We start from the raw sequence: 13,094 nt of genomic DNA, 5'->3' as shown, positions 1-13,094 counted from the left end.
AGTCACAATGAAACAAAGCAACTCCAAGTAAAATGCATTCATCTGTGGAGCTTTAAAAAAATCTCAAGTAACAAATCAAAAGTAATACAAATAGACTTACTCATTTGAGAGGAAGAAAATAACGAAGAACTTTTCCTTGTTTCCATCCTTGTTCCATTTTGGTCACTACTGCTTCCTCTGCTCAATGAATTTAATATCATCAGACATGGCAAGGATGTAATCTGTGCAAACTTCTTTTTGTTTCTCATACAAATGAAACCTGTGATAAGTAAAATATTGTTTAAAAAAATGGAAATTTAGTCAGGATAATTTAAAATATTGTAAAAACTGATACAGCTGTAATAATTGTAAAACTAATTCTGTTGGATATTCTTGAGTGAGAGTCATCTGAAAACATGAGTGGACAAAACAGTGATAGAACAGTTCCTTCTTGAGAGATGAATTTTTAGTAATGTAAAAGTATAATAATAAATATTCATTGAATAGTTATAGAATTAATAATAGTTGCATCTCTCTAGGAATCAAGCAGACATCTTTAGCACAAATCTACAGAAAAAAAGCCACTGGAATTGAAGTCATTTGCAGATGATGTCACCATCCTTCAATAAAAATTTAAAAGCAGGCAGATAAAGTTATATAGTCTGTAGGAAATGTTCATTGGATAGCTTTGGCAATTTCCAGAGCTCTTTGAAATAACTGGAAACAATATCATATAGTGCAAATGGCTAAATTAGAGAAAACTCAATCACAAAAGCAAACATTGACAAACAGAGGATTTGGTTTAAGAAAGTACATGAGAAAATCATTCTGAAAACGTATCTCAAGCTAGAACAGTAGTTTTCGTTTTAATTTTTTTCGAGTTCTTTGGTCTAAAATATATATGCTACTCTTCACATGTCTTAGCAGTAGACTTGGCCTTGGGTCTGTGGCTTAGCTAAGTACTGGAATGAGAATGATTAGAGTGGTTGGAAGATGGGGTGGATGACTGATGAGGCAATTTGCCCTTTCTATATCCACACAAGCTTTCCTGAATCTAACCTTCTATCCTGAAAAGAAAGGCAGCAAAATCTCTGAAATGTGACATTTTCCAGACAGAACAATCTGAGAAACCCAATTACATTCTCATTCACTCATTCTTTCTTTCTACTACTATCCTTTACTGTAACTAAAATCAGAGGTATAGGTATGGTCTCAACAGGGCAGCCAGTACCTAATTGCATCCATTTTCAATTAATGTTTGATGAAGCAGATTTCTTCAAATTTTCATCCTGCCTATGCACAAACCAGTTGCACTTGATCTACACTTTTAAATTATAAAATTCTGTATTGTACTAAATTTTAGAGGTAAATGAAATAGCAACAGAGAATAGTTTGTGGTCAAAGAGTTTGCAGGATGAATATAATTTTGCGCAGAGTGAAATTAGAATAAATATCCATGAGATTCTCGTCAGTCTTTCTTTTTAGCTCAGTTCCTGACAAAGGCAGATAGTATAGTGTGAACACATTTATTTTCCATGTGACCTGGTCAGTTACTTGGTAATGGCAGTGGCTGACATTTCTTAGGGAAAAACCTAACAACTTAACTCTGAGTACACTGCAAGACAGCCAGCAACATGATTTTATTTTTCAAAGATTTCCCAAGATGGGAGAAATGTTCATAGATAGACCTGACAAGCATAGTGATCGCTTTTCCTCTGGGTAATAAAACCAGCTACATTTTTCTTGCTTTCGCCTGTAGTTCCTAAATGCAAAAGAAAAGCAATTATCACATGAAATATATGCCTAAGGTACTCTTCCTACGTTAGGCATCTATTTCTCTTTCTATTCAGAATTTCCTTTTGGAAGGACAGTAAAAGTCCAGGCTATGTAAGATATGTCTCCCAAATAAATATTTGGGAGACTTGGAGGATTTATTTTTAATCAGTTTTAGTGACTCTAATCTAGACCGAAGTCAGTTTTTCTCTAATTATAACGAGAGAGTCCCCTAAGCCTATTATTTTAAAGAAAAAAAGGCTTAGAAACAAGAAAAATTCTCATAGTCACCTTCTAACAGTTAATCTCTTTCATTTTTGAAGCTTTAATATAAAACAAGCATCTGAGACAGGTAATTAACTGATTGGAGATTTATGTAAAAAATCCTTATGTTCTCTTTAAAACTTGTATTTCTTAACTTTCACATCTTTCATAGATGTTTTCTTTTTGCTTCAAGCAGGAAATTTAACTTAGTATACCACTGTTTCCTAATTAATATCCATAAGTGATAAAAACAAAATTAAATTATGATCTGGGTTTGGGTATTTTATAATAAATCTCAGGCTGAGAAAAAAAAAGGATACCTCGAATGCCTTTGGGAAAAAGTAATGAGTTTGATTAGATAGTAAAAAATTCCATTTCAATTTTGGCATAATCTATCAATAACTCCATTTCTCCCTCATATTTGAAAGGTCACCCTAGTTGGATCTAGTCAATTTTGAATCTAGAGGGTCCTCAATAAACACGTGTTTAATGAATAAATGAAAAGATTAGTCAAGTATATGTCCAATATCTGTCCAAATACGCATATATACTGAAATACACCCCTGCACATACATCAGGAACTCTGCTAAAATGCAGAGAACACAATGATGAATGAGATAAACATTATCTTAGATATGATGGAACTTTCATTCCAGTGAGAATGAAAAACTGTAAACACATTCTTTAAAAAGACAAAAAAATTTACAACTTTTGATAAATTCGATAAAATAAAATCAATAAATCAATGGGGTAGGGCGTGATCAGATATTTTGTTTAGAGTTAGGGAAAGTCTTCCTGAGGAAGTGACTCTCTGAGCTGAAATCTCAAGGAAAGGAAGGAGTTGTCCATTATCGGAACTGACAGGGAGGAAGGGAGGGAGGGAGGGAAGGAGGAAGGGGGGAGGGAGAAAGGAAAGGAAGGAAAGGAGGAAAGGAAGAGAGGAACAAGAAATACTTGTTAATTCCAGAACATCTGTACTCTAGAATTACTCTTCCCCAGCAATGGTCTTCCTGTGCAAAGATCTTGAGCAGAGAGTTGGAGAGGAGTCAAAAAGGAAAGGTAAAAAAAATTCCTGGCTTTCACAAATAAAAACATATTCGGTTCTGAAAACTAAAGATGAATAAATGTTACACAGATCCCAAGAAAACTCATGCAATACATTTCTAAATATATTGAATTTCATTTATAAGAAAGATTAATCACCCATAATTAGCATCTGTTCATTAATACCAAGTGTAGCCAGATTTAACTATAATTTCCTATATTGATCATGCTGTAAAATTGCCAAGAACAGATTTCTAAACTTCCACAGGGCATTCAAAAATCCGATAGTGTGCATAACTGGGGAAAATATGTCTTAGGGAATAATAAAGTTATGTAAATATATAACTGACAATTGGTAATAATGCCAAATTAAGAGGTTTTCTCCAGTGATATGCTATAGAAGCCTGCCACTCTATATTAAGGATTAAATAAATAAGAAACCCAGATAACAACACAGGCATTACTGGTAGAGCATCTATGATCTCTGGAAAGAAATAGAGCATTACTAGCTAGGAAGAATCTCCTTACCAAGAGGTCTTTCTATAACTTTTATCTTTGGATCCCAGTTTGATCATCTGGAGGTGTACAGAATACTTTCAATCTTTCTTCTATGTAACACCCCTCTGAACATTTGAGGGAAAATATCATATTCATATTTATTTTTTCCAGCTTAATCATTCCTTATATCTTTACCTCTTACTCTTATTTTTGACCATGTTGGCTAAGCTTCTCTACACACATTTCAGTTTATCTATATACAATGTAAAGTGTGGTTCCAAGCAGTGAGCACAGTATGCCAAAAAGATGATCAGCTCTCTGATATTTCAAACCTGGAGCTAGATGATGACTGGGAACTCAGTCACTAGTCAACTGGCTCCATAGTTTTTAAGGCCTCTAGCATATTAAACATCATCCATCAACAACGGTTCAACGAACATAAAGATTATGTGAACATAAAAATGAATTAAGTATTGTATAATATTTTTTCAATAATTCTGTATCTACAAATACAGAGAAAAGTCAGTAAAGGAAAATCAGATTAAACAAAATTGACTCTCAAATTCAAAAATTCTACCAGTAATCTGATACAGTGTAGCCTTTCTCATTGAAGTTGCTCTATTCTTAATCAGTAAAAGCAGCTTCCTATATACTCTAGCTATGCTTTGGGTTAACACTTTAATCTCTATTAAAGCATCTTCATTGGCTCATTGATCAGGATGACTGAACTTATTTTATGGGTGTGACAAAACAATTAAAAAATTTTTAAATGTCACTGAGCTATTTCTATGTAAGCTGAATTAACTGATCTTTAATGTGTATTATACTAAATGCAATTGTGACAACTTTTCAAAAGCATATTAATACTGAGAAAATGTGACGTTTATATCAAAATAGATCACATATCTTGAGTTTAGTCTCTCAATTTTTCTTTACCTTGATTTCCTTATCTTTGAAATATGTTTTGATTCTGTTATCATCCCCTTCCCAGTATAATTTTGCAATTATGCCTTATCTTTCAATGGTGAAGAAATAAAGATTTGAATGACAAAATGAATGATTGTATAAACAACTGATTGAATAAATGCAATGGGTATTTGGTAAGCACTTGAGTTCTGTGAGAGATGAAGTTCAAGAAAAACAGAGCCTTGAGATTTCACTAAGCAATTCTTACAAATTGGATATAGCTAAAGTCAACTGAATTTGTAATAGTTAACAGATACTCTTAGAAGTGTATGTTAAGGTTGCCAGTGGGAATAAGGAGATCAAAGGGCAGAACAGATGCATGATTATTCTCCAGTATAGGCTCAACACACAATCTCAGAACTATAGATTTTATAAACTCCTAAAATCCTGAGAAAGATGAGGGAAGGTTCCGATAATCATCTTAAGAATTACAAAAGAATTTTGTGCTGTGGGTATTTGACAATAATTGTGAATTGTTTGAACAGCAAACTGATTATAAGATTGTCCTCATCACAACAGTTGAGCACGACAGCTTGATAACCATGCATTTGTGAATTTGAAAGCCAAATATATGCCATGTCTTTTACATATGTGATTGCTTTTGCTCATACAAATAGTAAAGAGAGATATGTTTACCTGATTTTTAAGTACAAAATTGGTGGTATTTTTTTTATTATTATTATTACTTGAAAATGAACCTCCCCACACACACACACACATTAAAATGCCTCCAAAAGTAAAAATTACCCATTGTAAATAAAAGAAGTAAATGAAATTTGCCTTGGTGTTTCTCCACCAAAGGAATAATTTCTAAGTTTTTGATATACATTATTCCATATTTCTCTCTAGGCCTGCAAAATTCATATTTCTTATATTTTGTAAATAAGTCAGATATACACAAATTTGTATATGTATACATATATTTTTTCAAAGTTTTTCAACACAATGAAATCAAACTATTCCTGTTACTTTTTAAAGCTAAAACTGTTTGAGTACACCTTTTTAAATTAGTGTATATACACAGATTCATTCCTTTTAATTGATATAGTACATTGCATGTATGTTCATACTTTATTCAACCAATTTCCTATTAAAGTCAATTTAGACAGATTGCAATTTTTATTAAAATCAAGACTACAACAAATGCTACAGCACATATTTTTCTACTTTTTCTATTTTTCATTTTATTATTTTTGTAGAACAGTTTCTTAAGATTATTGGGTAATAAAGTTTGGGAAATTTTTATAGATTAAAAACTGACTTCTAAAATATTTTTCCAATATATACACCTATCAAAACTATACTGGAGTACCTATTGCTCCCTACTCTTTTCAAAAATAAATGTCATTAAACTTTTCTTTTTAAGTTTCCTAATTTGCTAGAAAAAAGTGACAAGTCATCATTGTTTTTGTTTGATTTTCAGAGAGACAATTTATATTTAAAGTCAACATGCAGGTAGTGAACAGGTCCACATTCTATCCATGGATATAGAAATACGACAATTAGATTTGTCCTCGGGAGATGCTTTTTGACTGATATTTCAGCCACAGACAGTGGGATTAGCAAACAGCAGTGAACAATGAAATAACAACCGTTTATTTGACTTTTGATTTCTCAGAACCTTTCAGTATCCTCCCATTTACTTGCTTCTGAGAGGGTCAGACTTAGGTTTTAAAACACCATGGTATGTGGATAAAATCTTATTCACTTACTTACCCCCTCACATCAAAAACATTAATTTTTACCCTTGAGATGTTTACAATTTAGTGATGAGTCTCATGTGTAAAACAAATAAAATTTTAAAAATTTAAAACCATATGGATGGCATTGTATAGACTTCATGGATACAGAAGAAGTAAAGTAGGAGAAAATTAGTTGCAAAGCCCTCAATTAACAGAACAAGTAACGATTTGGTTTTGTTTTTAAATCACAGAAAGCACCTTCAGATCTTCATGATTATCCTTGTTATCACAGAGAGCATTATAGGAAGTAAGAAAATTGTGCAATCATCAGCAAGTAAGCTAACCTTATTGTTGCTAGTAAATTAGGAAAGATAAGAAAGCAAAGTTTACCACACAAATAGAAACTGATGAAAGAAAGCAATCACTTTCCCTCAACACTGGTCACCAACAAAAAGTGCAAAGGAAAGCATTAACGATCTGTGCAGTTTTAGGATTGCAGCTGTATTTATCATGCACTCTATCTCTGTTGCTGTTCTGCTGGCAGAATTTGACCCTGAGAACCAGCTTTTAGAGATAATAATAATGATTTATATACACTTAAAAATCAGAGGAAAACTTACGAGTTTCACACAAGTAGTTTGTATTTTCAGAAAATTAATGTCGTTTCCAAATACAATGCTATCAAGTAGGTAGGCAAAATGTAAATATCTTTGAAAAATATACCTCTATTATCCAAGCTGAATATTTGGTGGGCAGTAGAAGCTGTCAAAAGCCTAAGCATGTGCAGTATTTCAACATATGGACCTAAACACACACACATATATACCTAGTTTTAGCCACTGAATCGCTCATCACCTTGATCCCAAATATATACTCACAAATCGGTCATGTTTATAATATGGATGAATTTATTTAGCTCTGTTTCAAAACTGAAGCTTCCTTGGGGCTAATCTGACCCTAACTTTATGCTCTGGGCACATATTGAAAAAAAAAACCCTTCTGGTGTGTCAAGTTCTCGTACCTGAGTATCTGACTTGATAACCCACCATACAACAAGTCTTTCTGGGATGGAGTATTTGTTTTCTGAATAAGGTCACTTCAAGGATCGGAGTTCTGCATCTGAATCCTGGTTTTATGGCCAGAACTTCCTAACGGCCCAAATTCTTTTAATTCTATAAGGACCTGTGAGTCTCACTTGCTCTGAGATTCTTAATGATGTCTTACTGATCACCAAAGGCCAAGGTAAAGAGTAAAAATCACATGGACCTTTGAGTATTTTAGATTTAGGAAATGTAATTAGCCTAAAGATTACTTTATTTCCTAAACTCATACTCTTTACAGTATTAATACAAGGTTTCCTTTTTTAATTATGGAGGAGCGGATCGCTTTAAAAGGGGTACAGCTTAAACTCTGAAGTAATAGATGAATGATTCATTTCACTACTCCAAAGCAAAGACACTTAATAAGAAGCTTCAGCCAATCAGGGCTGCTATACAAATTGATGAGGCTCATCTGGACATTTCTGCCTCCTGGTCTTCATAGAGACCATGAAGCCATGGAGCCATGGAACTGCCACAGACAACCAGCTTTAGGAGAGAAGGATCTACACTTCATCTTTGCCTCCATTTGCCTTTGGTATATTGTGCCAGGGAAAAGTTCTCATAATATCCTGGTTCACTACCCACCCACAGAATCCGAAAGACCTTTTTCCAGAAAGATTCAAGTTTACACATCAAGCTAATAATGTAACAATATAAACTTTATAGCATGGGCCTAATCCAGCACAAAACGTGAAAGGTGAGGTAGAGAAGATGGTGAGTGTCGGGAAGAGATATGTGAGTGGGCATTCAGAGGTGATCAGTCAGGAAACCAAGTAAGGCCCAAGTAGTGTGATACTTGGGCCTTATGTTATGGGCTAACATAAGCTCAAGCTTATGTTAGCACTGCCATAGACTTCAGATCACTCTCTTCCAACAAGAGCAGGAGTGTGCTTTGTAAAATTAAGAGGACTGAACACAAAGTAACATATTCCAAACTTGCACAATACAAAACACATAAAACAGTAAGTGCCTATATAGACTGTAAAGGCTTTCTTAGGAAGGAAGCAATTCCACTTTCTCCAAAGTACTTCATTTTAAATGGCTAGTGTAGGCACATTCTCTATCTTCAATACTAGTTCATTTATTATAGGTAGTGTAACAACTGTCAGATATTTTAGAAATAGTGCTAATATGGGCACACACTAGAAAATCTTTAAAGCTTAACAAGAGGAAAACTTTATAGAGTGTGAAAAAATCCTATTGCATTCATATCTTCATGTTTCCCTTGGTGATTTTTATGTTAGAATGACTGCTGTGATTTTAATACTAACACAATCTGTTCACCCAGACCTAGGAGAGAGTGATCAGAGTTTTAAAATAATACACAAGATTCTTTATTAGAAAGACTTAAGATTGTCAGAAAATCTTTAAGTTGCAGCTGTTTCACTCTTCAAAGGTTTGTACTTTAAGTATCCCTTTATTCAAAGGTAAATCATTGGGGATAGAAGTATAAACAAACATGTAAATTTATTATTTTTGCATTATGTTTTACCTGACTTTGGGCAATAACCAGACATACAGGTTAATTTTGTTTTCAACTTCATCTATAATTCCTCACAAAATTCCTATACAATTACAAGAGGGGAAAAAAAAATTGAGCATACAAGATTTGTTTTATTTTAATTATCTGCTACACATTTTGGAGTGAGAACATCCCCAATAACGGATATGGCTAAAGGATAAATTTCTTGATTAAAGAAATAAATTTAGAATAAATATCATTAAGCATTAATCACTGAGTTAATTAAAATCTCATATATATATATATATATATATATATATATATATGCATATATACCCAAAGTCTATTTTGAGTACTTATGATGTACAAGTGGTGCTGAAGGAAGAGAAAAGTGGTGAATAGATTTGGATATAAAATTTGCCTCTGCCTCTAAGGAATTTATATTCTAATAAATTTGGGAATAGCCCCAGCCCTTAAAGAATGTACAATCTAGCAGAGTGTTAGAGTTAACAAATTACAAGTGAACAAAATTACAGAACAAATAACAGTTTAATGTAGTGTAGTAGAAAGCATATGTGCTGCAGAAATCAAAGACTGGTTGGTCTGTTAGAGGCGGCTTCACAGAAAAGGTGAGACTTGGGTCAGGAGCATGTATCAGTTTATTATTATGCTCAGTTGTGTGTAACAGAGACTTGATAGCAGTGGCTTAACCAAAAGTGGGATTATTTTTCCCATGAAACAAGAAATCTAGAGGTAGACAGCTTGGGGATAGTATGGAAGCTCTAAGGCACTATTACCTGGATCCTTCTCTCTTTCTGTTCTGCCAGTTTTACCATCTTTAGCCTGCTGGTTACAACTTAGTTCCTGCACTGCCAGAAGAGTATCTGTGTTCCAGACAGATGAAAGGCAAAGAGAAACCTACTTTCCTGAAAGTTTCTAGTAAACTCACCTCTCATTATCCAGTTATGTCATATGGTCACCTCCATGTACAAGGGACTTGGGAAAACATGTTCTATTTTATTCTTAGCAGTCTACAGTGGCATACTTATGCATCAGAGAAGAAGGAATAAGGGGAAAATGTATATTCAGAAAGCAACATGCAGTATCTGCTTAAGATAGGTCCAAAAGTTTCAAAAAAAAAAAAAAATGCAATATGATGGTGAAACCAAGCAGGACCCTGTGGGGTTCCTGGGCACAAAAGCCTTTCAGTGTCCCCCATTTCTTGTAGGAAACAGTCTCCAGCCTCCATGACCTTCCCTGAGTTCCAAAGGGCAGACTCAAACAGTTGCTAATCTGGGGAAGGGAAGGAATGCAGAGTCAAGGGAGGAACAGCCAAGAAACAATAGTGCAGCCTTGAGGCAGGGTACTGGCTCTGACTCAAGGGATACACATGACAATGTCTTTAAGCCCTTTATAGAACTAAAACCCAGCAAATGGAAGATGTCAGCATTCTTTATACCAGAGAAGACCACCTGAGGCCAGACTAAAGGAACCAGAGAAGCTCATCAAGAAGATTACCTGGGAGAAGTGTAAAGGAGTACAGGCCCTGCACACATCCTAATCTTGTCAGCAACCCCACCCCTGAACTACTGATATAAAACTCCTCACTAAATCCTCCCAGTTTGGGACACACAGTTTTCAAAGGCAGGATCCCACTGTGCCCCTCTCTGCCTGGCAAAGCAATAAAACTATTCTTTTCTACTTCACCCAAACTGTCTCCAAGATTTAATTCGGCACTGGTGCACAGATGCCGAGCTCTCGGCATCAATAGGTAGTAATGAACTATTAGAAGTTCCTTAACAAGGCAATTGGGAAGAGAATCAGTGCTTCATAAAACTGAGTTTGGCAGCAGTGATATGGAAAAAAGAGAGGCGATCATGGAAGGAGGCAGGCAAATGACCTAGAACAATGTTGCCATCTCATATAAAATGTAACGAGAGCCTGTATTTGTGTACTGATAGAGATAAGGAAACAGTAGAGGAGATATTTCCATACCTGAACAGGATGCCATTTTACACAGGTGTTAAAAGACAGAGAAAAGTAAAGATTACACATTTTCCAGCCTGTGAAAGTTTTAAAGTATTTGTAAGATCAGTTTCCTGATTTGAAACTGATTTCAAATCAGGAAAACCAGTTTCCTGATTTTCCTGATTTAAAACATAGAAAAGGTCAGAGATGTGTTCAACTTTACAAAGCATCAGTGACACAGCCTTGGCCAAACTCATTTTCTAATTCTTAGTCTAGTACTATACCATTTTCACATATCATTTCCATGACATGTTGTATTTTATATAAATGTATTTTTAATAAGAATTTACATTTTATAGATATAGTAAATTCTTTTGAGTTGCATGAAGATTAGGAAATCTAGAATCTAGTAAATTTTAGATTATTTTTACTACTATTTCTTATTTTTCAAAATAATTATAGTACATTTATGCTAATATATTATAAGAATATTGCTGGAAATTACATTTCTAGCCTACAGAAACAAGAAGTAAACAAAATGTATAGGCTTCCTCTAAAAGATTAGAAACTGAAGAGAATTATCCTGTAGTGATAGAGACTGAGAATATTTTATTTGCATATTTATCATAGAAAATTTGCTACAAGCAGATAAATTATTATAGAGAGGTTATTTTAAAATCCTGGTGTTGACTCTTTGATAAAAAGCCGTTCTTTTTTTTTTTAATTTTTATTTATTTATTTATGGCTGTGTTGGGTCTTCGTTTCTGTGCGAGGGCTTTCTCTAGTTGTGGCAAGTGGGGGCCACTCTTCATCGCGGTGCGCGGGCCTCTCACTATCGCGGCCTCTCTCGCTGCGGAGCACAGGCTCCAGATGCGCAGGCTCAGTAATTGTGGCTCACGGGGCTAGTCGCTCCGCGGCATGCGGGATCCTCCCAGACCAGGGCTCGAACCCGTGTCCCCTGCATTGGCAGGCAGACTCCCAACCACTGCACCACCAAGGAAGCCCCAAGCCATTCACTTTTATAGCATTTATTTTACTAAAGTTTTACTCGGCCATATAGTGCTCTCCCTACCCCTAAAACTCTCGAGACCAATTTATTCCAAAGAGAGAAGACATTTCACAGAAGTCATACCTTGCTATCTAGGTCTTCCTGGTACAGATTCCAACTAAAGTAGCAAAAGACCACTGATTTCTCATCTACTTTTCCCACACTCATCAGAACTGACCTCTGCTATCTCCCATTTTTTTTAGGTCTTTGCTTTCTTTTTAAGAATGGGTCGATAAATTTGGGTTAATATGTTTACTTTCAATAATGACATATTATCTTCTCCTAGATTGTGTTTCCTTTCAATAATCATGTACCTTAATGGAATAAATAAAATGGTTTCAGACTTAATAGGAAAATAGCAGTTGTACATCTTTTCAGGTGCAACCACAAATAACACATCATTCATTTATGCAATCAACAAATATATCTAGATTATCTACTACATGTTAAATACCAGAGATACAAGTTTGAGAAAAATAGCCAAGACTCCTTCCCTCATGGAGCTTAAAGTATGGTGGGAGGCTAGATGTTAACCACATAAAGAAATAGAACGCTCCAAACTGTGATAAATTCCATAAATATAAAGCACAAGCTTCTGTGAAAAATTTTAAAGGTGAGACTTTGGGGGAACAGAATAGAGAGAAAGATTTACTCATAAATGATTCTGCTCTTAATATATGATTTTTTTTAACCCAAAATTTCACTTAATGGTCTTTTCTATTTCTTACTCTGGGGTTATTATAAAACTTATAATTCGATATAAACGTCTTAAGTTTCTAGCTAAAACAGTTTTTCCTCTAAGTGTGCAATTCATTCTGAAGACTGTATGGATTGCAGTTTATGGAATTTAGAGGGAGAGGACAAATAATAGAAGTAGGGAGGTTTTATTAAGCTCATGCTGGAAAGAATTATCCTAGAAGTGATATACCATATTTTAGGTCACAGTTTAAAATTTTTCCAGAACATACACTCTGGAAAGCATAATTTCTCCACCTGTTCATGAATGATGCCTACAATTTTCAGAAAATCCTGTCTTTTCAAAGTTACTAATTTTGAGTGGGCTTGGAGAAGTAAACAAGAGGCTATACACAAGCCACACAAATGATTAAGGAGTTGGCAAACAGGTCTTTTGAGTAATGATAAGATTAAAGAAATTGAAATAATTTAGCTTGCAGGAGAAAAAATTTAGTGATAATATATTAATAGTTTTCAAATGTGTAAAAGATTAGTAAGGAGGAGATGGTAACCAGATGTTCTTGATCTCTACAGTGGAAAGAACAAGATTAAATCAGCTTAAAGTTCAGCCAGAG

This window comes from Hyperoodon ampullatus (assembly GCF_949752795.1).
Source record: "Hyperoodon ampullatus genome assembly, chromosome: 3".
Taxonomy (NCBI): Eukaryota; Metazoa; Chordata; class Mammalia; order Artiodactyla; family Ziphiidae; genus Hyperoodon; species Hyperoodon ampullatus.
Note: the sequence above shows the minus strand (reverse complement) of the source record.